Source organism: Oryctolagus cuniculus, chromosome 10 (genome assembly GCF_051225735.1).
Source record: "Oryctolagus cuniculus isolate XC-2025 breed Fujian yellow rabbit chromosome 10, ASM5122573v1, whole genome shotgun sequence".
In the NCBI taxonomy this organism is placed as follows: Eukaryota; Metazoa; Chordata; class Mammalia; order Lagomorpha; family Leporidae; genus Oryctolagus; species Oryctolagus cuniculus.
In genome coordinates, this window is record NC_142876.1 from 26,311,148 (window position 1) to 26,333,839 (window position 22,692).

At 37.8% G+C, this 22,692-nt stretch overlaps 1 long non-coding RNA gene across 7 annotated transcripts in view; it reads right to left on the reverse strand.

Moving 5' to 3' along the window:
- The window catches only part of LOC149123713 (uncharacterized), a 593,545-nt gene that overhangs the window by 93,476 nt on the left and 477,377 nt on the right, over positions 1–22,692 (reverse strand). For 4 of the 7 annotated variants that reach the window (XR_016214005.1, XR_016214004.1, XR_016214002.1 and 1 more), the window contains one exon: positions 19,027–19,852. The exons of the other annotated variants lie outside the window; for them this stretch is intronic. This is a non-coding gene — a long non-coding RNA (uncharacterized LOC149123713). Of the gene's footprint in view, positions 1–19,026; positions 19,853–22,692 lie in introns of those variants that run through there. 7 annotated transcript variants of the gene reach the window in all.

Genomic DNA, 22,692 nt, shown 5'->3' on the forward strand with positions numbered 1-22,692 from the left:
TGCTTTGGGCTTCAGGGTCGAGAGTTCCTTAGGGCATGAGCCCACTCTCCACCATTGGCAATAAGGACCATCAAATTGTATCAATGTGTGGAGCTCCTTTGTTTGCACTCGCTCAGGTACAACAGGATCGGTGCAGCTCCAGCTGTTGCTGCCATTTGGGGAGTGAACCAGTGGATGAAAGACCTCTCTCTGTTTCTGCCTCTCTCTGTAACTCTGTCTTTCAAATAAATAAATCTTAAAAAAAAAAAAAAACTCCTTGGAGCTCCTTCTTCTTCTTCTTTCAAAAATTCATTTTTCCTTTTCTATCTTTTTTAATTGTTTATTTTGAGCTCATTATATTCATAGATTGACATGTGCTGAGACAGAAATAATACAAGAGTCCATGGGCCCATCATATACTTGCCACCAATGGTCAGATCTTATAGATCTATAGCACCTCAAGTTGTTCTTTTTACAAAAGTATTTTAGTTTATTAAATTTCTCAGCAAGTAATAACTATCACTTCCTTATTTGCTTAATGTCCTTTCTTTTGATCTCAAATAGATCTACTTACCCCAGGAGGCTTTATTGTCTTGATCTTTCTCTTTCATTATACAAATCCCCTCAAATATATAGTGACCTTTGATTGTTCTTTTATATACAAAACTGTTTCAAAGGAAAGTTGATCAGGATCTAACTAGGGCCAGTTGATTGACAGCTTTAGTAAAGTAATGATGTTAGGAAAACCCTATGTGACAGGATTAGAAGAACACCATCCTGTAGCTCTGTTTCCTGAGCCAGTCCCCCCATTTACACTACTTTTTAAAAGAGAAAATTCTGCACCTTGCCACCCACCGTGGATTCACTCCATATTGATCTGCTTGAAAGGATGAGGGATGGAGAGAAACAGTCAGCTTTTCCTCACACAGCCCTCAGATACAGCCCAGTTATGAATTCCTTCTCTTCTCTGACCTCCCTGACATTATGTATCTCAGACAAGAGAATTTCTTTAGGAATCTGCAGTAGTCCTGCATATCTATATCAAAACAGATGATCCAAAGGAAAAAATACTACAAAGGTTACAACATGGAACCTTTTGTATAACTTAAAATTTTCTAGAAGCCATATGAAAACTTTTCTTTAAAAAGTTATTAAGAGAACAGATTTCATGTATTCCAAAGGTACAGCTCTAAGAAGACTGTCACAATTCCCTCATTCCTCCTTCTCCAATCCCCCTACCTACTTTCCTCTCTCTTCTTCAGTTTTTGAAAAGAAATAATTTTAATCCACTCTATATTCAAAGGCTTCCTTTGCCACTAACCATAATATTCAACAACTCACAAATAGGAAGAGCACAGTTCCACAGAAGTATAAACAAGGGCTAAAACAATAATCACATCCCAAAATGCACATTTCATTCTTATAACATTTTTGCATTCTATATTAGCTGCCATATATCAGAAAAAACATATGATACTTGTCTTCTTGAGTTCGGTTTATTTCACCAAGCATAATGGTTTCCCATTGCATCCATATTTTTGAAAAACACAGGATTTCATTCTTTGCTATTGCTGAGTAGTATTCCATAGGGTATATATATCACATTTTCTTTATCTAGTCATCAGTTGATGGATATCTGGGTTGATTCCCTAACTTATGAATTGAGTTGCAATAAACATGTGAGTACAAATAACTCCTTAAAATGCTGATTTGATTTTATGTGGGTAAATTCCCAGGAGTGGGATGATTGGGTCATATAGTAGATGTATTTTCAGATTTTTTTTTTTTTGACAGGCAGAGTGGACAGTGAGAGAGAGAGACAGAGAGAAAGGTCTTCCTTTTTGCCGTTGGTTCACCCTCCAATAGCCACTATGGCCAGCGTGCTGCAGCCAGCGCGCTGCGCTGATCCAAAGCCAGGAGCCAGGTGCTTCTCCTGGTCTCCCATGTGGGTGCAGGGCCCAAGGACTTGGGCCATCCTCCACTGCACTCCTGGGCCACAGCAGAGTGCTGGCCTGGAAGAGGGGCAACCAGGACAGAATCTGATGCCCTGACTGGGACTAGAACCTGGTGTGCCGGCGCCGCAGGTGGAGGATTAGCCTATCGAGCCATGGCGCCGGCCGTATTTTCAGATTTCTGAGGAATCTCTGTACTGTCTTCCAAACAGTTGTACTAACATACATTCCCACCAACAGATTAGGGAATTTTTCCCCACATCATCACCAGAATTTATTGCTTCCTATTTTGATTTTTGGATGGTAGTAATTGTAACTGGGGTAAGGTAAAACTTCATTGTGGTTTTTATGTGCATTTCCCTGATGGCTAGTGATCCTGAGCATTTTTCCATGTGTCTGCTGGCCATTTGAATTTCATCCTTTGAAAAATGCCTGTTCATGTCATTTGCTCATTTCTTATCTGGATTATTTTCTGTTGTTGACTTTCTTAAGCTCATTATATATTCTGGATTTAACTCTTTATCAGTTGCATAGTTTACAAATATTTTACCCCATTCTGTTGATTGCCTCATCACTTTGTTGAATGTTTCCTGTACAGTGCAGATGTTTCCTAGCTTGATGAAATCCCATTTGTCTATTTTTAACGTAAAATTAATTTTAATGTTTTTCACCAAATATTAAAATTATTTCAATTTGCAATCTGTATAAACAGTAATGGAGATAGGTTACATTGCTTTTTTCACAGAGAACTTTGTAAATCTGAACCATATTTTATGACTATAGCACATCTAAATTCCTACCAGTTACATTCTGTGGCTGTCTTTTGGACAATTTTTTTTTTTTTATTTGACAGGTAGAGTTATAGAAAGAGAGAGAGACATAGAACGGTCTTCCTTCCGTTGGTTCACTCCCCAAATGGCTGCTATGGCTGGCGCTGTGCTGATCTGAAGCCAGGAGCCAGGTGCTTCCTCTTGGTCTCCCATGCGGGTGTAGGGGCCCAAGCACCTGGGCCATCCCCCACTACCCTCCTGGGCCACAGCAGAGAGCTGGACTGGAAGAGGAGCAACTGGGACTAGAACCTAGTGCCCATGTGGGATGCCGGCACCACAGGCAGAGGATTAACCAAGTGAGCCACGTTACCGGCCCTGGACAAGACAATTCTTAATGTATCTCCAACTATTCTTCTCTGTTATTGCTGCTTCATCTGTTTTTAATCTACCAGAAATTGTGTGAAATCTCAAATCTACTGATTACCTTCCTTTGATTCTCATTATTGCTGTGGATTTAAACTAAGTTTTAAAAAATCTCATTTCATTATATAATGGAATCAATAAGGAAAATAAATCAATGCATAAACTTTATATGCTTTTGTGAACCCTTTAAAACCATCAAACCCCAACATTATCTCTGGTTCAGGAACTCTAACCTGTGAGTTTTGAGAGTTTAAAATAAAAAAACAGCACAGAATAGCTCTTGGCATCCCCTCCACTACCTTTCTTCTTTTTGGCCTATTATATTTCTATTCAATTATTTTCAATTACTTGGTGATTCTGTATGGTTTGCTTCTTTACAATTTAATGATAACTAATATTAATTGCTCACTGTGTATTGAGCATTCTTCTCAGGTTGAAAGCCTTTATTTAATTTAATCCTCTCAAAAGCCCTATGAGGTGGGTGTCCTTGTCATCTACTTGTTTCATATGAGGAAACTGAGGCACAGAGAGTTTAAGACACCAAGACTCCAGAACTGTTATTCTGCAGCACATGATCTTAATCACTGTGCCCTATGCTTCTTCAAGAGCTTATGTTCTAGAGGTGGGCTACTTGGGCTTGACTCCTAGCCCCTGATCTTTATTGATTTGCAACATTGAGATCACCACAACTTTCCCTATGCTTCATTTTTTTCATCAAAGTGATGAGGGCCATATTATCACCTACCTCTAGAAATGCAGCACTGATCACATGTGTTAATGCATTTCAATGGTATTTACATGTGCTTTCAACATCTTGCAGATGAAAGAGATAGATGGTGGCTATGGTCATTATGCTACCAGATACTGTTTCAGGGCATCTCCAGCTGTATCTACAGGCCTACATCTCTGCTCAATGTCTCACCTCTGCATTTGGATTTCATCTGACTTTTCACCATTATCCATGTAGTTATTCTCTCTTTTCCATAAGAATATTTACTAGGCTTTTGATCCCACAGTTTTGTTCACAGCCTTGATCACATGATGTCCATTGGCATTGGAGACCAAATGTCTTTTCTTTGCCTAAATAAACTCATGACTCCCCATCTCTGGTTTGGAGGGCTTCACAACTAACCAAGCCCAGCTGAAGTTTTTAGTCACCTAAGCCACTGGCCCTATGGAGGGTAAATCAAAAGCTGTGACTTGATTCTAGTTGAACTACATTCATTTTCTGAAAACAATGTAATAGGAAATGGCTTCATGTAAATTAAAGACAACTTCTTAAATACCATTATCTTTTTTATGCCCAGGATATAAGTTCAATAGCTGGGCTATCATAGTTCCTAACTATGAAATCATTTAAGAAGCAACAAAAACAAAACAAACCCTCATATGACTGTGATATCCAGGACCCTGCAGAGCAGCTGATTTAACACTTAAAACTCCACAAAGCCCATATGGAATTTATGGTATATGCACATTACTTGATGTCTTAGGTAGGAGATGCTCTCTTAGAAAGCTCATCTCTGACACAGTAGACAAAGAAGCAGCAACCATATTGCTGATAAATAATGAGCTATGACTGTGCTAAATGTTTCCTTTCAATTGAAAGCCTCCAAAATGAAGGGGAGAAAACTGATTTGAAATGGTTTGAGAGCCTAATTCTGTTAGTGGGAATGAAAATTGATAAACAACATTGGGTGACCTGCTGGAACAAATAGATTCTTGATTCAGCAGGAATCCAGCTGCTATTATGTTCCAGGTGAACAAGCATTACTTAAATAAATAAATCCCTTCTTTTTTCTGTACATGCTTTCCAGGTTTGCTGAATTTATTATGTTAGAAGCAAATCCAGGCTGGAAAGCCAGAGAATACCCCTCAGGGAGATGCCATGGAATTAGGAGGATAGAAAGAAAGGTCACTGAGCTCCAGCAAGGAGAAAGGATGTGTGCAGCAGCTTTCTCATAACTGAGCCTGCTATTAACATAGTGTTATTTTGAATTTATAAAGCATCGTGGAGCCCCTGGTTTCAATGTGTACTGCAAACATAAATTAATCCTCCTTCATCACTCATGATGTGAGGGGTGCTGGCCACATCTCACAGATAATATAACCTGTGACTAGAAAAACCAAGCAAGGGGTCAAATGCCAGACAGGTCAGTCCGTCAGAAACCTGAAGACATGCCTGCAGGGATTGCAAATCCCCAACCCCAGGGTGGAGAATGTGATGATGTGCATTTTAGCAGGTAAGCCGAAGGATGGATATTTGTGGAAAGAAAAGGAAGGGATCAACCATGAAGTAGGTAGAAATCTGTATACATTGACAAGGCAAATCTTGCACCATGATATGGTTTTTTTTTGAGTATGAAGAAACATGATATATTTTATGGATACAATAAAATGGCATTCCATCCCAAGGTAGAATTAAAAGAATTTCAAAATTATTTGTGTTGTACTGAAATAACTGCTCTAGTATTTCCAATATATAAGAAATTAATTTCTCATTCTTGTTATGAAAATCCAAATCCAAATATCTGCTTTTTACTTAGAATTCTCCTCCTGAAAGAACAAAAATGAGCGAAAAGCTTCACCCAAAATGAGTGGGAGATGTCACTTATTGAAAAGGCAGATTTCAGGCATATTTGACAAATGACAGCAGTGACATTTTCAGAATCAGAAAAGCTGAAGAAATGTGTGCACTTGCCTTCTGAGGTGAAGTGTCTCCAAGTTACAAAAAAGATTATAAATAAAGTGCTCTTCAAAGACCAATCACAAAACCATTTTCCATGAGAAACTTAAAACAAAAGCATTGCATCTATGTTTGCATGATTCGTTTTGCTAGCTGCCACTTTAATCCCTAGAAGGTCAAGCTTAACAATAATATCAAAGATAGGTCGATTATCAAGGTCCACATGTTCTATTTCCATGACTTGCTAACAACTTAACATAAATGCCAGGCACAGAAGTTATTCCTAGGACAACATATCATTTAATGTCCTCTGACAGGTTTACTATTCTTGGAAACTGTAAATTCATTCATTAGATAGAACAGACTTATATGCTCTGATATATTATTTTTGTTTGTTTACAAGGACAGGCACTATCTCTTTGATGTATAGTGTATTAGAGAGAAGTGTTCCTATTTTTATTAGTGGGGGAACTATTGTTGACAGCCAAAAATTAAGCACTTTGTCTTATATTTCTGATTGAATCAAGTGCAGGTTATCAATTCTGTATGGAATAGAAAATTCAAGGTTTAGAGATATAAATTTCACCACAATGTAAGTAGACAATTTTGAACCTTATGCCTAGTTTCCTTGCAGATTATAGCTCTTCTCTGTGTTTTCTGGTATTTTCTCATGTAGAGATTCATTTACATGTCAAAATTACCCTAGACTCTTTTATCCCATTTTGCAAAGCATAGAGACATGTATGGTGGGAAGCATTGCATCCACAGAAAAGCTAAAGTGAAGATGGCATTAGGAATCAAGATAACGGGCTTAATCAGCAGTTATGACACTTTTGGAATAGGACATATCAAATTAAGAAACTTGCTAAAGTTCTCAAAGTTCATAAAAAGAAAAGCTAACAATTGATTAAAAGCTGTATGATTCCAAAACCCACAAAAAAAGTCTCACAAGAGTACTTTGTTCATGACATTGTAACTATTTGTAACTAATCATGTCCCAAAAAAGATACATAATGCGACTTACAAATATATAAATGTTATCAAAAAACTAAATAATGGGAAAACTGAGATAGGAAAATAAAATGGAAAAATAAGATAAATAAGATAAAATAAATAAGATAAAATCTGAAGTTACTTTGGGGCACTCCATGCATCTTTGGGCCATCAAGCATCTTTGGAGATGAGTCTGACTTAGCTGTCAGTTTTCTAGCAGAAAAAAAAGAAAACATATACATACTGGTCTTCAAAATCTGTTTATAGAAGCCAACCAGTTATTCTGAAAAATTAGAGCTCTTATTGACACAAAGAATGCTTTTTCTTACTCTAATAGAAGTGTATGTTTTGATGAAAACCATCCTTTAAAACACCAATTTGGAAACAAGGTGTCAAATTTAATTAGGCTCTTTCCCTAAAGACAGATCCATGTTGTAACATCAAAATTTAAATCAGTAGAAGTAACTCCAAGCAGAGGATTTTCGAGACTGGGAAGGGCAGGGTACAGAAACATGATTTAACCCATGTATTTGGCTTCTTAATCATCTGGTATAATTCAAGGCGATATAGAGTATGCAAAACAATAGGCAGACTTTATATCCCCTCACCCACAAATTCTAATAAGTAATGTTCCACTCACTAGAGTTTTTACAAATTTATTAAATACAGTAGTTAAAATGGTAATCCCTAATAAGTATCTAGATATCAGTGAAGCTTTCTAGCCAGTAGATTGTCAATTTACATGTTTCAACAAAGTCAGAGGAGGTTACAACTTTTGTGTTAAGGTATTAAAAAGGATCTTGTTAAATAAAAGTGCATTTTCTGGGATTAAGATATTATCAGGATTAGCATCATAATAGGAATTGGTTCTCCCAGTCAGTTATTAGACATCAGGGGCCTGAAGGGATAGGATGTAGGATACAGATACTTTTATAAAAGGTCCAGAAATGTTTTTCACTTCAGTATTCTCCACTGCCTATTACAGTGGTACAAAGCACACACGCAAGGAAACAGGGTTTAGATTAAAGTTTCTAATGTGCTTTGTATGATTATCAGGACAGTTCCAGAGGGAAACTGGGGTCTAGGGTCATGATAGGGCATTGCCTGCCCCCTGAGTTGAGCAGAGAGGCTGAACAGATGGTACAAGTAGAGGTCTCAAGCTGGGATCTGTTCCCTCAGGGGCAGGGGGATGCCTGTATTTAGGAGAATTTTTTTTTTTATCATTTTACAGGTAGAGTTATAGACAGTGAGAGAGAGAGAGACAGAGAGAAAGGTCTTCCTTTCATTGGTTCACCCCCAAATGGCAGCTACGGCAGGCGCTGTGCCAATCCAAAGCCAGGAGCCAGGTGCTTCCTCCTGGTCTCCCATGCGGGTGCAGGGGCCCAAGCACCTGGGCCATCCTCTACTGCCCTCCTAGGCCACAGCAGAGAGCTGGACTGGAGGAGGAGCAACCGGGACTAGAACTCAGTGCCCATATGGGATGCCGGCGCCACAGGCAGAGGATTAACCAAGTGAGCCACGGCGCCAGCCCAGGGAGAATCTTTCTTGAAATTATCTAACCTTTTCCCTCTGTGTTTTGAGATTGGTTAAAGCCAATAATGACAACAGAGCCAGGCTCCTCAATCTGCTTTATTCGTTCAGAATCGCCTAACTCTCTAAGCCTGGTATACATTGGTTAAATCAGATGCCCTGAGCCTTGAGCTCATGTGGTCACCGAAAGTCCTAAGGTTGAGGAGGCCGTTTTTGGAGTATAAGCAGGCCATTCTAGCTAGATACCACAGTGCTTCTTTTGGGTGATGTGTGAGACAACTGTCTTAACCTATTGTTAACTCTCGCCCACAATGGATCATGGAAAAGGTCCAGAATCTTGCCTAGCAGATTCTTGGGTCTTACCCACAGATGAAGGTCTATGTGCTTGCTCTGGGCCCACCAAACTTGAAGCAAAAGGCTGTCTCTGGTCTTAGGACTTGAAGGCAGTGAAATTGGTAGCAAACGGGAATGGTTCCTTATGGTGGCAGTGCTGTATTTGCCACTGGCAGTTTTAAATCACCAAAGAAGCCTTCCCACTTTGTGCATGAGAGAGGAAGGTTCTTTGGAATGGCTAGGCCTATCTCACATGATGCCTTGTGATACCATCACTTTTATACACTTATAGGCCCCTTTCAGCCCATGCCATTTTTCAGTGTGGTGACAGTGTATTTTCTTGGTTTAGTCTCAGACTCATGGATGAAAACGTTACATTCCATGTGCAAATGAATGATCTTCTTACTCGGCACGGAAGACCATTGTGTCTCCTCCCCACTCGTGGAAGTGGTTGGAAAGCAGGGTTGCAGCCGACATTGAAAGATTATATTCTAGGGAAGCAGTGACAGCAGCCTAAAGAGATGTAGTTCAAGAGATGATTAGGATCTGTATTGTTCCGCCTTTACACTAAAAGTTCTGAATAGTAAAATCAACATCCAGAAAATTAATTATTCTTCACATTTTCATGCATATCATGGGTAAAACTTTTATTTGAGATCATGCATAGCACAATTTTTGAGAGAATCATTGGAAACTAGTATTCCCAGTGTCTCAGTGGACGATGTAGCACCGTGACTAAATGGGAGCAGGGAGTCACAAAGCAAGATCAATAGATGATTCAATAGAATTATTTGCTAAGGACCTATGAGTATTGTGAGTACTAACAGTATTGCTGACTTTTCTCAGGATGAAAGATGTGAAACTACCAAAATATTGTGCATTTAATAATGGTGACTAAGAAGGGTTAAGATGGTAGTCTATTATTCCACGAATACATGAGAATACCTTTGTGGGAGACTTGGAGTCTATAAGAGACATTTTACCACATGATTAGAGGAAAAAGTCTAGGAATGAAAACAACGAAGAGCACAGAAGAGTAGTTTCACTTGACCCATCACTGCCCTCCTCCCCAGGTGGCGTAACTGTCAAGAGAGACTTCCTTGGCTTAGGATTTAAAAACGGGGGAAAGGGAGAGCACAGTGAGTGAGAAGCTAACTTTTCCCACCATGTGGGACAGTGCCTGAGATTCCCAATTCTGTCTTAACCCAACTCAGAAAAATAATGTGATTGGTGAGGCTGAGCAGTTAGGGAAGGCTGGCAGCGAGGAAATAAGAGAGAAGGACTCCCAGCAACCAGGGATTGAAATTCAATATAAAGTCGTGATTGCTACTAAACACTTCACAGGCCACGAGCCACTTGGTCTGCCTTGCCTATGGACTGCACAAATAGTCCACTACTTGGGAACAAAACTAATGTTCTATGCACCTCACCACCCCCTCCCTGTACCATTGCCAGATCCTTGCACATGCCCTCATGGGCTGCAAGTACAAGTATGAGCAGAAGATTCAGTCATACCGGGATGGCTAGCCCAATTCTGAGTGGCTGGGAAAAATCACACAAACATGGGCATTCCAGGGCTCTGCCCCAGGAAAAACAAATAGGTGACTCAGCCCCTGGTCCGGCTCTGTAAGAATTACAAAAAACTTACAATCTTGAGAATTTTTCTCAGAAGGAACAATGGGTGCATCCATAGAAAAAAATCTAACAGAGTCTAACAGTTCCTGGCTGAGCTGATTTGGTGAATGTCTTTCTCTCCTAAAGACAGTAAAGACAAGGGGAGGGTAACTGTTTACTTCAATGTGAAGACAGTGTACAAGACTGTCAGGGACATGAAAAATCAAAGAAACATAATTCCACCAACAGAGCAAAATAATTGTCCAACAAATAACCCCAGAGAAATGGAGACCTATGAATTATATGAGAAGGAATTCAAAGTAGTTTTATGGAAATCAGTAAATTGTAAGTAAGCACATGAAGCCAATGCAATCAGGAAAATAATACACGTGCAAACTAATGAGTTGAAGAGAATGATATCAAGAAAGGAAATATGATGAAACTTTGGAAATGAAGAATGTAATGGAGGAAATGAAAAAAATTAGTATCAGCTAAATACTTGATTAAACATTAGAATCTCTGAACACAAAGAAAGTCTCTTGAAATTATCCAGAGTAGAAATGAAAAAATTGAAAAAAGTTATAGATTTATGGAACACAATTAAAATCTGTAATATAAGCCTTATGAGAGGAATAGAGGGAGAAGAGAGGAAGGAGAAGGAAGAATATTTTTTAAAACATTGTTGAAATTTTCCCAAACCTCAAGAGAGAGATGAACATAATAGTTTATACAAAGCTCAAATGTTTCCAAATAGGTTCAACACAAAAGGACTTCACAAAGACAAATTATGATCAAACATTCAAAAAAAAAAAAAAAACGAAGACAAAGAGAGAGTTTTATAAGGAACAAGAGGAAATAAATACATCATCTGCAAAGGAATACCAAGGAGACTATAGAGAATTTCTTATACACCAGGAAAGAGTGAGATACATATTCTAAGTTCCGAAAGAAAATATTGTCAACCAAAAATATTTTATCCCAAAACTGTGATGTACAACTAGTTAAATAAATACAGACTTCACAGAAAACAACAAAATCTGAAGGACTTCACAGCTTCATCATCAATAGACCTGCCTTATAAGAAGTACTACAGGAGGCTGGCGCTGTGGCTCACTTGGCTAATCCTCCGCCTGGGGCGCTGTTACCCTGGGTTCTAGTCCCGGTTGGGGCGCTGGATTCTGTCCCAGTTGCTCCTCTTCTAGTCCAGCTCTCTGCTATGACCTGGGAAGGCAGTGGGAGACCAGGAAGAAGCACGTGGCTCTCGGCTTTAGATCAGCACAGCCAGCACGTGGCGGCCATTTGGGAGGTGAACCAATGGAAGGAAGACCTTTCTCTCTGTCTCTCTCTCTCTCTCTCTCACTGTCTAACTCTGCCTGTAAAAAAAAAAAAAAAAAAAAAAAGTACTACAGGAGACTATTCAAGCTGAAACCAAGTGATGCTAATTAGCAGCAATAAAACATATTAAGGAACAAAATTATCTGGTAAAGATGAGTGGTCAATTTCAGAATATTCTGGTAGTATAATTATGGAGTATGTAAATCACTTAACTACAGTATAATGGCAAAAATACCATTAAAATAACTATAGCCAAAATTATTTGTTAATGGAAAAAATATGTAAACTGTGAAACAAAAAATATAAATAGCAGGGGAAGGGAATACAAGAGTAGTTTATGTATTTGAATAAAAGTTATAATCATTATTTAAAGTAGATTATTATGTTTTATTTAAGTCTCATGGTAAATATAAGAAACTATAGCTAAGACATAAAAAGTGAAGGAATAAAAGCATTCCAATTTAGAAAATTATCAATGCACAAAATAAGACCATCATACAGAAGAAAAGCAAAAAGGAATTACAAAAAAGCCAGAAAATAATTAATAAAATGCCAATAGTAAGTTATTACCATCAATAATTACTACAAATCTAAATAGGTTATTCTCAAATGAACTGACATATACTGATTGGCCAGCATTTCTCTGATGTCAAAGCCACAGATAAGGAAATTATAGAGCATAGATGGACATAGATATAAACCCAAGAGAAAGCATCAAAAGAAAATTCTAAAACGACTACATGAATTCATTAAAGTAAAAATGGGCCATTAACTCAAATAGAAATTTCTTCAAAGGAAATAGTCAAAAGGCCAAAGGCATATGAAAAGGCATTCAACATCATTGATCCTCAGGGAAATGCAAATTAAAACCATAATGAAAAATCACCTCATACCTGTTAAAATGCCTATTACTAAAATTCAAAAAATGGCAAGTATAGGCAAAGTTGAAAAAAATGAAACCCTTATACATCACTGATGGACATGTAAATTGATACAGCCATTGTAGAAAACTGGTGGGTCCTCAAAAAATTAAAAATAGAACTCTTGTGTGATTTTCTGAGTGTGTGTATTCAAAGGAAAGCACACTCATGTTTACTGTAGCATCATTCACAATAGCCAAGATATGGAAAAAAACTAAATGCCAGTTGGTAGATGAATGGATACAGAAAATGAGATATATAGGCACAATAGAATATTGTTCAGTCTCTTAAGGGAAGGGAAGTCCTGTCATTTGCTACAATATGGATAAGCCTGGAGACATTATGGTAAATTAAAAAATCCAAGCACAGAAAGACAAATACCACAAGAGCGCAATTGTATGTGTAGTGTAACAAAAGTCAAACTAAAAGAATATAAATGGAAATGGGAAGATGTTGGCTAAAGGGTACAAATAACATAAATCAGTGGCTATAATAAATAATAATATATTATTATATACTTGAAATTTACTATGAAAGCAGATCCCAAGTCTCCTCCACCCACAAACATGCATGTGCTCGCATACACACACACACACAAAGGTAAATAGGAGTACCCGAGTGATTGACATGTTAATTTTTTAAATTACAAAGCCATTTCAGAGTGAGCAAGTATATTGAAATATCAAGTTATACACCTCAAATACATACAATTTTTACTTGTAAATCGTATCTCAAAAAAGCTGGGAAGTAAAACCCTAAAAACTTTGGAGAGTGCCTGGTCTTGAAGAATGAATTAGATAAAGAGGAACAAGGAGGTCATTCTAGGAGGAGAAAGGGTAAGAATGTAAGTCTAGAAGAAAAAGGTAACTGTACTGCAGCGATAAAAATAAAGAAAGCCATCTAGTTGAACACTAATAAATAAAATAACCCTTACAGTGCAAATAAGCACAGTCTTAGGAATAAGATATACAAAAGATAAACAAAAAGACATGTTTGTTGGTCTAAACAATAACAAATGGTGGCTGAACACTAAGAAAAGTCTATATGTGCTCTGATGGGACAATAAACAAATATGTCTGTACTTCCTCCTTGCAAGCTATTTTAAGTCAAGAGGATCTGTAGTTATGTGCTGTATTTTCCTCTGCTTCACAGTGCATGGCCCAATGTGTGGGAATAATTTTTACATTACCAAAAGGTTGTAAACAAAGAAGAATATATAATGAAGATATGGCTTTTGGTGGCTCATTACCATGAATTATTTACTGCTTCATTCTTTACATAAGAAGCTTATCAATATCAGTTCTAAATGTCATCAATAAATTACCTAACATGGACTCTTAAATTTTGTATTCATTTTTTATAATTTTCAAATTTAAAACAAGTTTAGGATTACATGAAAATTACAGAGATAACAGAGATTTTACATATGCTGCACATCTAGTTTCACTATTATCAATATCTAATTTTTGATATGCTTATTATAACTAATAAACCAATATTGATACAGAATTGTTAACTATAGACATTCTTTATTCGTGTTTCCTAAATTTTTACCCAAAGTGAATTTTCTGTCCTAGGATCTATCTTAGATACCATGTAATATTTAGTCTACCATGTTTTCTTAGACTCTTCTTGACTATGACAAGATGATCTTATTTGTGGTAGTCTTGACAATTTTCAGGAGACTAAGGATTTTGTGGCATTTTTGTCACAATTAGAATGGGGTCAAGTGTTTGGGAGAGAAACATGACAGTATTTGCAAACTGTCATGATATCAAGGATATGTCCTACCAATAAGACTTGGGAATAGTGATGATGACCTTGCTCGTCTGGTTGAGTGTTATCTTCTATGTAGTTGTCATGTTTTCTCACTTCCATACTGTACTTCTTGGAAGGAATTCACTATATCCAATGTGGACTTAGGTTCCACTTCCTTGAGGGCTGGTTATGTGTGAAAATACTAGAATTCTCCCACACTGGAGGTTTCTTTAGTTTCCCTTACTTAATTTATTTCTCTAACCATTTAATTATGTCAGCATAAACATATGAATATTTACATCAAACTGTGAGATAGTGTCCAATATTACTTTATTTTATTCCTCAAACTATTGCAGTTTTTGGCCATTGGGAGTTATTTTATTTGGCACAGGTGACCCGTTGATATACTCCAATTATTCTTTTTTTTTTTTGAAATTTTATTTAATGAATATAAATTTCCAAAGTACAGCTTATAGATTACAATGGCTTCCCCCCCATAACGTCTCTCCCACCCGCAACCCTCCCCTTTCCCAATCCCTCTCCCCTCCCATTCACATCTATATTCATTTTCATTTCTCTTTATATACAGAAGATCAGTTTAGCATACATTAAGATTTCAACAGTTTGCTCCCACACAGAAACATAAAGTGAAAAACACTGTTTGAGTACTAGTTATAGCATTAAATCACAATGTACAGCACACTAAGGACAAAGATCCTACATGAGGAGTAAGTGCACAGTGACTCCTGTTATTGACTTAACAAATTGGCACTCTTGTTTATGGCATCAGTAATCACCCTAGGCTCTTGTCATGAGCTGCCAAGGCTATGGAAGCCCCCTGAGTTCACCAACTCTGATCATATTTAGACAAGGCCATGGTCAAAGTGGAAGTTCTCTAGTCCCTTCAGAGAAAGGTACCTCCTTCTTTGATGACCCATTCTTTCCACAGGAATCTCACTCGTGGAGATCTTTCATTTAGGTTTTTTTTTTTTTTTTTTTTCCCCAGAGTGTCTTGGCTTTCCATGCCTGAAATACTCTCATGGGCTTTTCAGCCAGATCCGCATGCCTTAAGGGCTGATTCTGAGGCCAGAGTGCTGTTTAGGACATCTGCCATTCTATGGGTCTGCTGTGTATCTCACTTCCCATGTTGGATTGTTCTCTCCCTTTTTTATTCTATCAGCTAGTATTTGCAGACACTATTCTTGTTTATATGATCCCTTTTGTTCTTAGTCCTATCATTATGATCAATTGTGAACAGAAATTGATCACTGGGACTAGTGAGATGGCATTGGTACATGCCACCTTGATGGGATTGAATTGGAATCCCCTGGTATGTTTCTAACTCTACCGTTTGAGGTAAGTCAGCTTGAGCATGTCCCGAATTGCACATCTCTTCCCTCTCTTGTTCCCACTCTTATATTTAACAGCGATCATTTTTCAGTTAAGTTTCAGCACTTAAGAAGAATTGTGTATTGATTACAGTATTCAACCAAAAGTATTAAGTAGAACAAACAAAAAAAAAATACTAAGAGGCATAACATATCAAGTTGCTCATCAACAGTCAAGGTGAGGGCTGATCAAGTCACCGTTTCTCATAGTGTTCATTTCACTTTAACAGGTTTCCTTTTTGGTGCTTAATTAGTTGTCACCTATCAGGGAGAACAAGTGGTATTTGTCTCTTCGGGATTGGCTTATTTCAATTATTCTTTATTTTTCTTTTTTTGAGAATTCCCTTACTTCTTGGCACTACAAGAAACTCCAAATGCATCCTGAATATGTGTTCCATTTTAAGAATAAGAATATTCATTTGGATGTAGGTTTTGAGAGTCTATATACATGGGACCCTAAACCGTCTCGAGGCCTTTCTGAGGAAAGTCGGGAAAGGCAGTACAGAGCAGAAATTTGAAGGGACAAGACAGAAACAGACTTTCCTCCCTTCACAAGTTTGCAGACAACCAGAGACCAATTCAGCCACCTAAAGACTCCTTATAATTTTCTTTCCTGCTGTTTGGCTTGCTGGTCACGTGCAGGATGATATAAATATTGTACAACTCCATACTCCAATATTATTCATCTGAATATATGAGCTAGCTCCCTGAAAGGTGCTTGTGGAATTTTAAATAAAGCTATTTTTGCAAAGAACAATTTGACTACATCTAGGAAATTATACTACCATGCCTTGCAACAGTAGGGATGTTTGATAACACTGCCATATGGATATTTTACTTGGCATTCGAAATGTAGCCTGGCATTTTTTTTTAATTTCAAGACTTTTATAAAAATATTTCTATACCTTGCCTACAATTGTAATTTTGTCATTTTTTTGTTGTTGTTGTTTAAACATTAAGCAAAAGTGAGGTCAAAAGTCTCATTTTTACTCTAAAATTGAGAACAGTGTAACAACATACACTTGCTCTTTTATGGACATTTGGAGAATTAATAGTAATATTTTGCTATTAATGTTGCAAAATACTTGGAGATCACTGAGTAGGCCTCTCTTTGAGGATATGACTGCTTGTTTATTGCTGTATTACTGGTGCTTAACCAGAGGGAAGTCTTTGAGGTCAAAACTATTTTCATAATGTCATGATGTGTAGTTTGCCTTTATCAGATATTCTCAAAACATGTGCAGAGGTTACATAATATGTGATGGTGTTAATGAATGGTGGTGCCATAATCCATGCAACTCCAGTATTGTGCAGCTGTTTTTAAATCCTCTATTTTCCTTGTGTGAAAGCATAAACATAAATACTCTTTGTCATGTCGTGCAATGTGCTAAATATGTTCCCCAAACTTCCAAATATTAAAATTTACTTTTAGAATTAAATTAGAATTTAAGAACTTTTTTCAAGTAGAGAAATCACTGTTCCTCAGTTTAGACAACTACTAATAATGAAATACAAATACTACAATAATCAAATCTCAAAATGTCATTTTCATTCATATACATAATAATTTTTGTACTCTGTATATTAGTTATCAGAAATCAGGGGAAACATATAATACGTGTTTTTTTTGCAACTGGCATATTTCATTGAGCTTAATGGAGCTTAATGGTCTCCAGTCACACCAATTTTGTTGTGAAAGATACAGGATTTCATTCTTTATTACGGCTAAGTAGTATTCTATCATTTCTTTATCAAGTTATCAATTGATGGAACTTTATTGTTAAATAAATTTATACTTTTACATTTTAAAATGGAGAATTTGCTTAATAAAATAAATCTGTTCAACTGAAATCTTTACTAAATAATACAGTAACTATAATACTTTTAATATTTAAGACATGTTTATATCTATTATATATAAAACTAAAATGGGTCAGAAAGAGGAAAAATAGTTTTGTTTTTCCCATTTGAACATGTGAATTCTATAACACTTTATGGTTAAGACTTAGTAACTGACACAAATTAGAATGTAGACTGTGAAACTCAGATTGTTTAAATGTAAGTAACTAACTTCATTGATTCAGTCTTTCTTTTACTTGGTATACAATGAGTGGATTTCCAGAAGATCAAACCAATTTTAAATGAAATAAATGAGCTCTGTTTTCTTGGCATTTCCATGTTGCAGTGTAAATTAATGTGCATTCCTAACTGATTTTAACATATTCACATTGGCTTCCTTTAAGTTCCTCTTCTTCCTATAACCAGAGCCTACTTCTTAAAATGCTATATTTGTCAGGTCATCCATCCTGGGTAAATCATTCTGTTTTCCTGTTGCTCTTAGGATGATAACTGGGCTTCCAATAACTTCTAGGCCCAATCCCCTGGTACTTTTTAAAAAAATTACTAAAAATAGTTGTGCATGTTTGCAGGCCACAGTGTGACATTTCAGTACATATCCACAATGTGTGCTGACCACAGCAGTGAGATCATCCTTTCCTCTTTCTTGACGTGACTTTACTATTGGATCCCTAAAGCTCCCCTCTTCACCTGCTCATAAAAAATATACTGAGTTATCGTGAACTAGAGTCACCCAGCTATGCCATGCAACACAATTATTCCTTCCATTTAACTCTGAGTTGGTTCCTGTTATTCAAACTCCTCCTGCTCTTTCTTTTCCTAACCTTCCAGTCTCTGCCAGTGCCTGGCCCCTGGTCTCTCTGCATCTCTTTACACATCCCTGCTATTCTTGAACTTCAGTTTGCACCAGCATCACCAGGAGGGCTGTTTACATGTATATATATATATATATATATGCCCATAGTATTTCTGATTTAGTACGTCTGGAGTGAAGTGCAAACTTTTGCATTTTTATTAAGATTCTGTGGACTATACTTTGAGAACCACTGACTTGTACCTCCTACATTTCCTCTTGCTACAGTCTTTGCAAATTCTCTCCCAAAATGTTCAATTCTTTAATTAAAAAAAAGCATTACTCAAAATTTGATTATTGAAGACAAAGTGACCCAGAATAATCAGTCAATTGATATGCAAGGGATATATTACATTTTCCAGAAACAAATGTTGCTAGACAATAAGTAATTTTTCTCAGTGGTTTACAAAGAGCAAAACAATTGGCTAACTGACAGCTGTGATGCTGCTTTCTCTAATTTACACACAACTGAATTACAAGTCACTATATTGGTTCCCATAAAAGAAAACAGAGGAAACTCAAGATTCAAGGTTAATATTGCTTAAATAAATTCAGGATCAAAAATCCAAAATCCACAATGGTACGCATTTATTATTTAAAAAAATATTTTTTTTTTATTTTTGCAGTTTGTCTATACCGTACCCCTCTGATAGCTGGAGAATTTATCCATTGTCTCTATATTTCTCCTCACAGTTTCTTCTTCTAGTCGTAATATGGTCAGTTAAGATTTTTCTCACTGCTGTCCATAGTTGGCTGTAATCTCAATCAGGCAATGATGTCAGAGGTACCATAGCTGCCATTTTAGCCTGTAAAGGGAGGGCACCATTGCATCCAAAGAGCTGAACACATTAAGTTGGACATCTTACAGCTGGTACCTCAAGCGTTTCTTTTCAAGGTTCCACAGTCTCTCCTAGGTGTAGGTCTAGGTCTAACTCTTAAATGCAATGCTGTATTGAAAAACTTTGTCCAATTTGCATATACTGCGCATTGCTTCCTATGATCTTTATAATCATGGGGGTAATAAACAATGCAGGCATTTTTATCCCCATTTCATGCTGAAAGTGTCCAGGCTCAGAGAAGTAAAGAAGCAGGGCTGGAATCAGAGGACTTTCTTCTGAGCAGAGGCATGATGCACTATGATAGCATTTCCTAGCATAAAGGAGACACAGCAGGCTACCTTACACAGCTTTCAGTATTAGTGATACACTGTTATAATGTGAGTTTCTTTTAGAAAGGACATCAGAGATAAACATTAAGATACTGGTTAGGATGATAGCATCCCCTATCAGAGGGCCTGAATTTCATAAGAACCTTGAGTTCTTGATTCCAGCTTCCTGCTGGTGCAGACTCTGGGGCCCAGTAGTGATGATTCAAGTGGTTGGGCTCTTGTCAGCCACATGAGAAACTTGAATTGACTTCCAAGCTCCCAGCTTAGTGCAAGCAAGGAGTCCTTGTGGACATCTGGGGAATGAAATAGTTAATGAAAATTCTTGATCTCTCTTTGTGGAAAAAAAGAAAAAAAATATTTGCAATGTGAATCTGGAATTTTCTGTTTGTAAGCCTATACCTTTTAATAAATAAAGCAAAAGCAAACAAATGAAAAAAAAACAACATTTGATTCCACAATCTAGAATTTTACCTACAATCTTTCCTAGCATGACAATAACTACAGATGTCTTTTAAGTATAGAAATGAAATATTAACAATCCTATGTCCAATGTGGATGACTGGTGTGGAGCTGTGTGCTGAGATAAAAAATCAATTAGGGATAAGCATAATAGCATCGATCAGTCAGTTCTCGTTTTTAGATTTCCGAGTAGCCTTAGAGTGCACCCAGCCAGGATTAATGAAAGAAAATGTCTTGGTTACGATTCTACTATGCTCCTAAGTAATAGCATATTTGGATAGAAGAAAGGTTGTTTCCAGACCAATTTCTTTGCCATCCTCCCCAATCCCACCCCATTGTCTGTCTCGTTTTGTGATTGGTCACTTTCCTGGCCTTTTTACCACTTTTTTTTTTTTAACACCATGAGATTTTTGATGTGTTTGGAAAAGTTTGCATGCAATCGTTTTCAACTCCCATCCTTCAGGGAAATCCACCACATAGTTGGTTGACATTTGGATGGCCAATCCCATTGATTCAAAAGATTCAAAGAACAGTCCAATATAAGTGAAATCCCTGCAAAACATTCTGTTTTATCATATAAAGCAAAATTCATAATACATGATCACTATTTTTTTTTAAATTTTTTGACAGGCAGAGTGGACAGTGAGAGAGAGAGAGAGAAAGATCTTCCTTTGCCATTGGTTCACCCTCCAATGGCCACCGCGGCCAGCGCGCTGCAGCCGGCGCACCACGCTGATCCGATGGCAGGAGCCAGGTACTTATCCTGGTCTCCCATAGGATGCAGGGACCAAGTACTTGGGCCATCCTCCACTGCACTCCCTGGCCACAGCAGAGAGCTGGCCTGGAAGAGGGGCAACCGGGACAGAATCCGGCGCCCCGACCAGGACTAGAACCCGGTGTTCCGGCGTTGCAAGGCGGAGGATTAGCCTAGTGAGCTGCGGCGCCGGCCTCATGATCACTATTTTACTTGCTAACTAAAGTTATATGCACACATATATGCATGTGTGTGTGAATGTGTATATAAATTGGCTGTGGACACATTTTATTTCTGGTGACTATGTCTGACACTCTGAACAGGAAATGTTATTGATAGTGACTCATTGAAAGGTTTTCAGGCTTTTTCTTTTTCTTATGCAAAACAATTTCCCTGAAAAGTTGAAAATCATTTGAATGAACCTATAAAATAAGTGGTAAAATTGTTTTAGCACAGCTAAGAAAGTACTGTCCTGGCCTTAATTAAGCACATGCTTATGAAAGGATGTTATCATACTTGCACAAATGATTTGTTTCAGTGACATTTGAAACAGAAATTAATGCAAAAACTTTGCACCTATAAACCCCCTTCCCCATTTTTATAACATTTCCAAGAATTGCGACAAGCTTGGCTGCCCACTATAAACTTTCCGCTTCTTAGTAGGAGGCATTTTCATTGAGCACCAGTGAGTTTTAAGACTCAGAAGATTTTAAACAATATTGAGCATCAATTCTGCCTTTTTATTTAAGACAAATGAGTTGAATTGGATTTCGTTGGGACATAACTTTTCCCAGTTTAACAAATGAAATAATCAGTGGTTACCAAGTAAAACTTTCATTCAGGATTATGTGGCTATATAAAAGATGTGATTTCTGGGGCCGACACTGTGGTATAGTGGGTAAAGCCACCACCTTCAGTGTCAGCATCCCATATGGGCACCAATTTGAGTCTTGGCTGCTCCACTTCTGATTCAGCTCTCTGCTATGGCCTGGGAAAGCAGTAGAAGATGGCCCAAGTCCTTGGCTTCTGCACCCACGTGGGAGACCCAGAAAAAGCTCTTGGCTCCTAGCTTCAGATCATGCAGCACCATTGCAACCAATTGGGGAGTGAACCAGCGGATGGAAGACCTCCCCCCCCACCCCCCGCCTCTCCTTTTTTCTCTGTGTAACTCTGACTTTAAATAAATGAATATTTTTTAAAATGTGATTTCTCTTGAGAAGATTATGCAAAATCCAAAAACAGGGATAAGGAAACAATCAGTCTTATGCAGACAAAACAGTACATTCCCCTTAAATATATTTCAGTGGCAGAAACATGGTGCTCTCTGGGAATCATTTGAAGTTGGGGATGGCCAACAGCACCCACAGTGAACGGAAGTTGTATCCAAAGTCAGGAGCCTGACACCCACTGTGTTACACTCTCAGATTCTGTTCTTAGGAACATTCTGGCCTGGGACACAGCCATCCATGATCTCATATCTACAAAGAGAATCTTATTTTCTTCTGGGTATCTATGATGGGGTAGATCAATCTGTTTGATTTTTCAACAGATAGGTGCTTTCTTTGTGAGGAATATTGGACCAAGTCACAACTGGTCATGGCCATAATGAACTCTGAACCCTGAATCTGCTCAGTTTGTAAAAAAAAGTATTGCTCATGCTGTGACTCACTTGGCTAATCCTCCACCTGTGGCGCCGGCACCCCAGGTTCTAGTCCTGGTGGGGGCGCCAGATTCTGTCCCAGTTGCTCCTCTTCCAGTCCAGCTCTCTGCTGTGGCCCAGGAAGGCAGTGGAGGATGGCCCAAGTGCTTGGGCACTGTACCCGTATGGGAGATGAGGAGGAAGCACCTGGCTCCTGGCTTCAGATCAGCATAGTGCGCTGGCCGTAGCGGCCATTTGGGGGGGTGAACCAACAGAAAGGA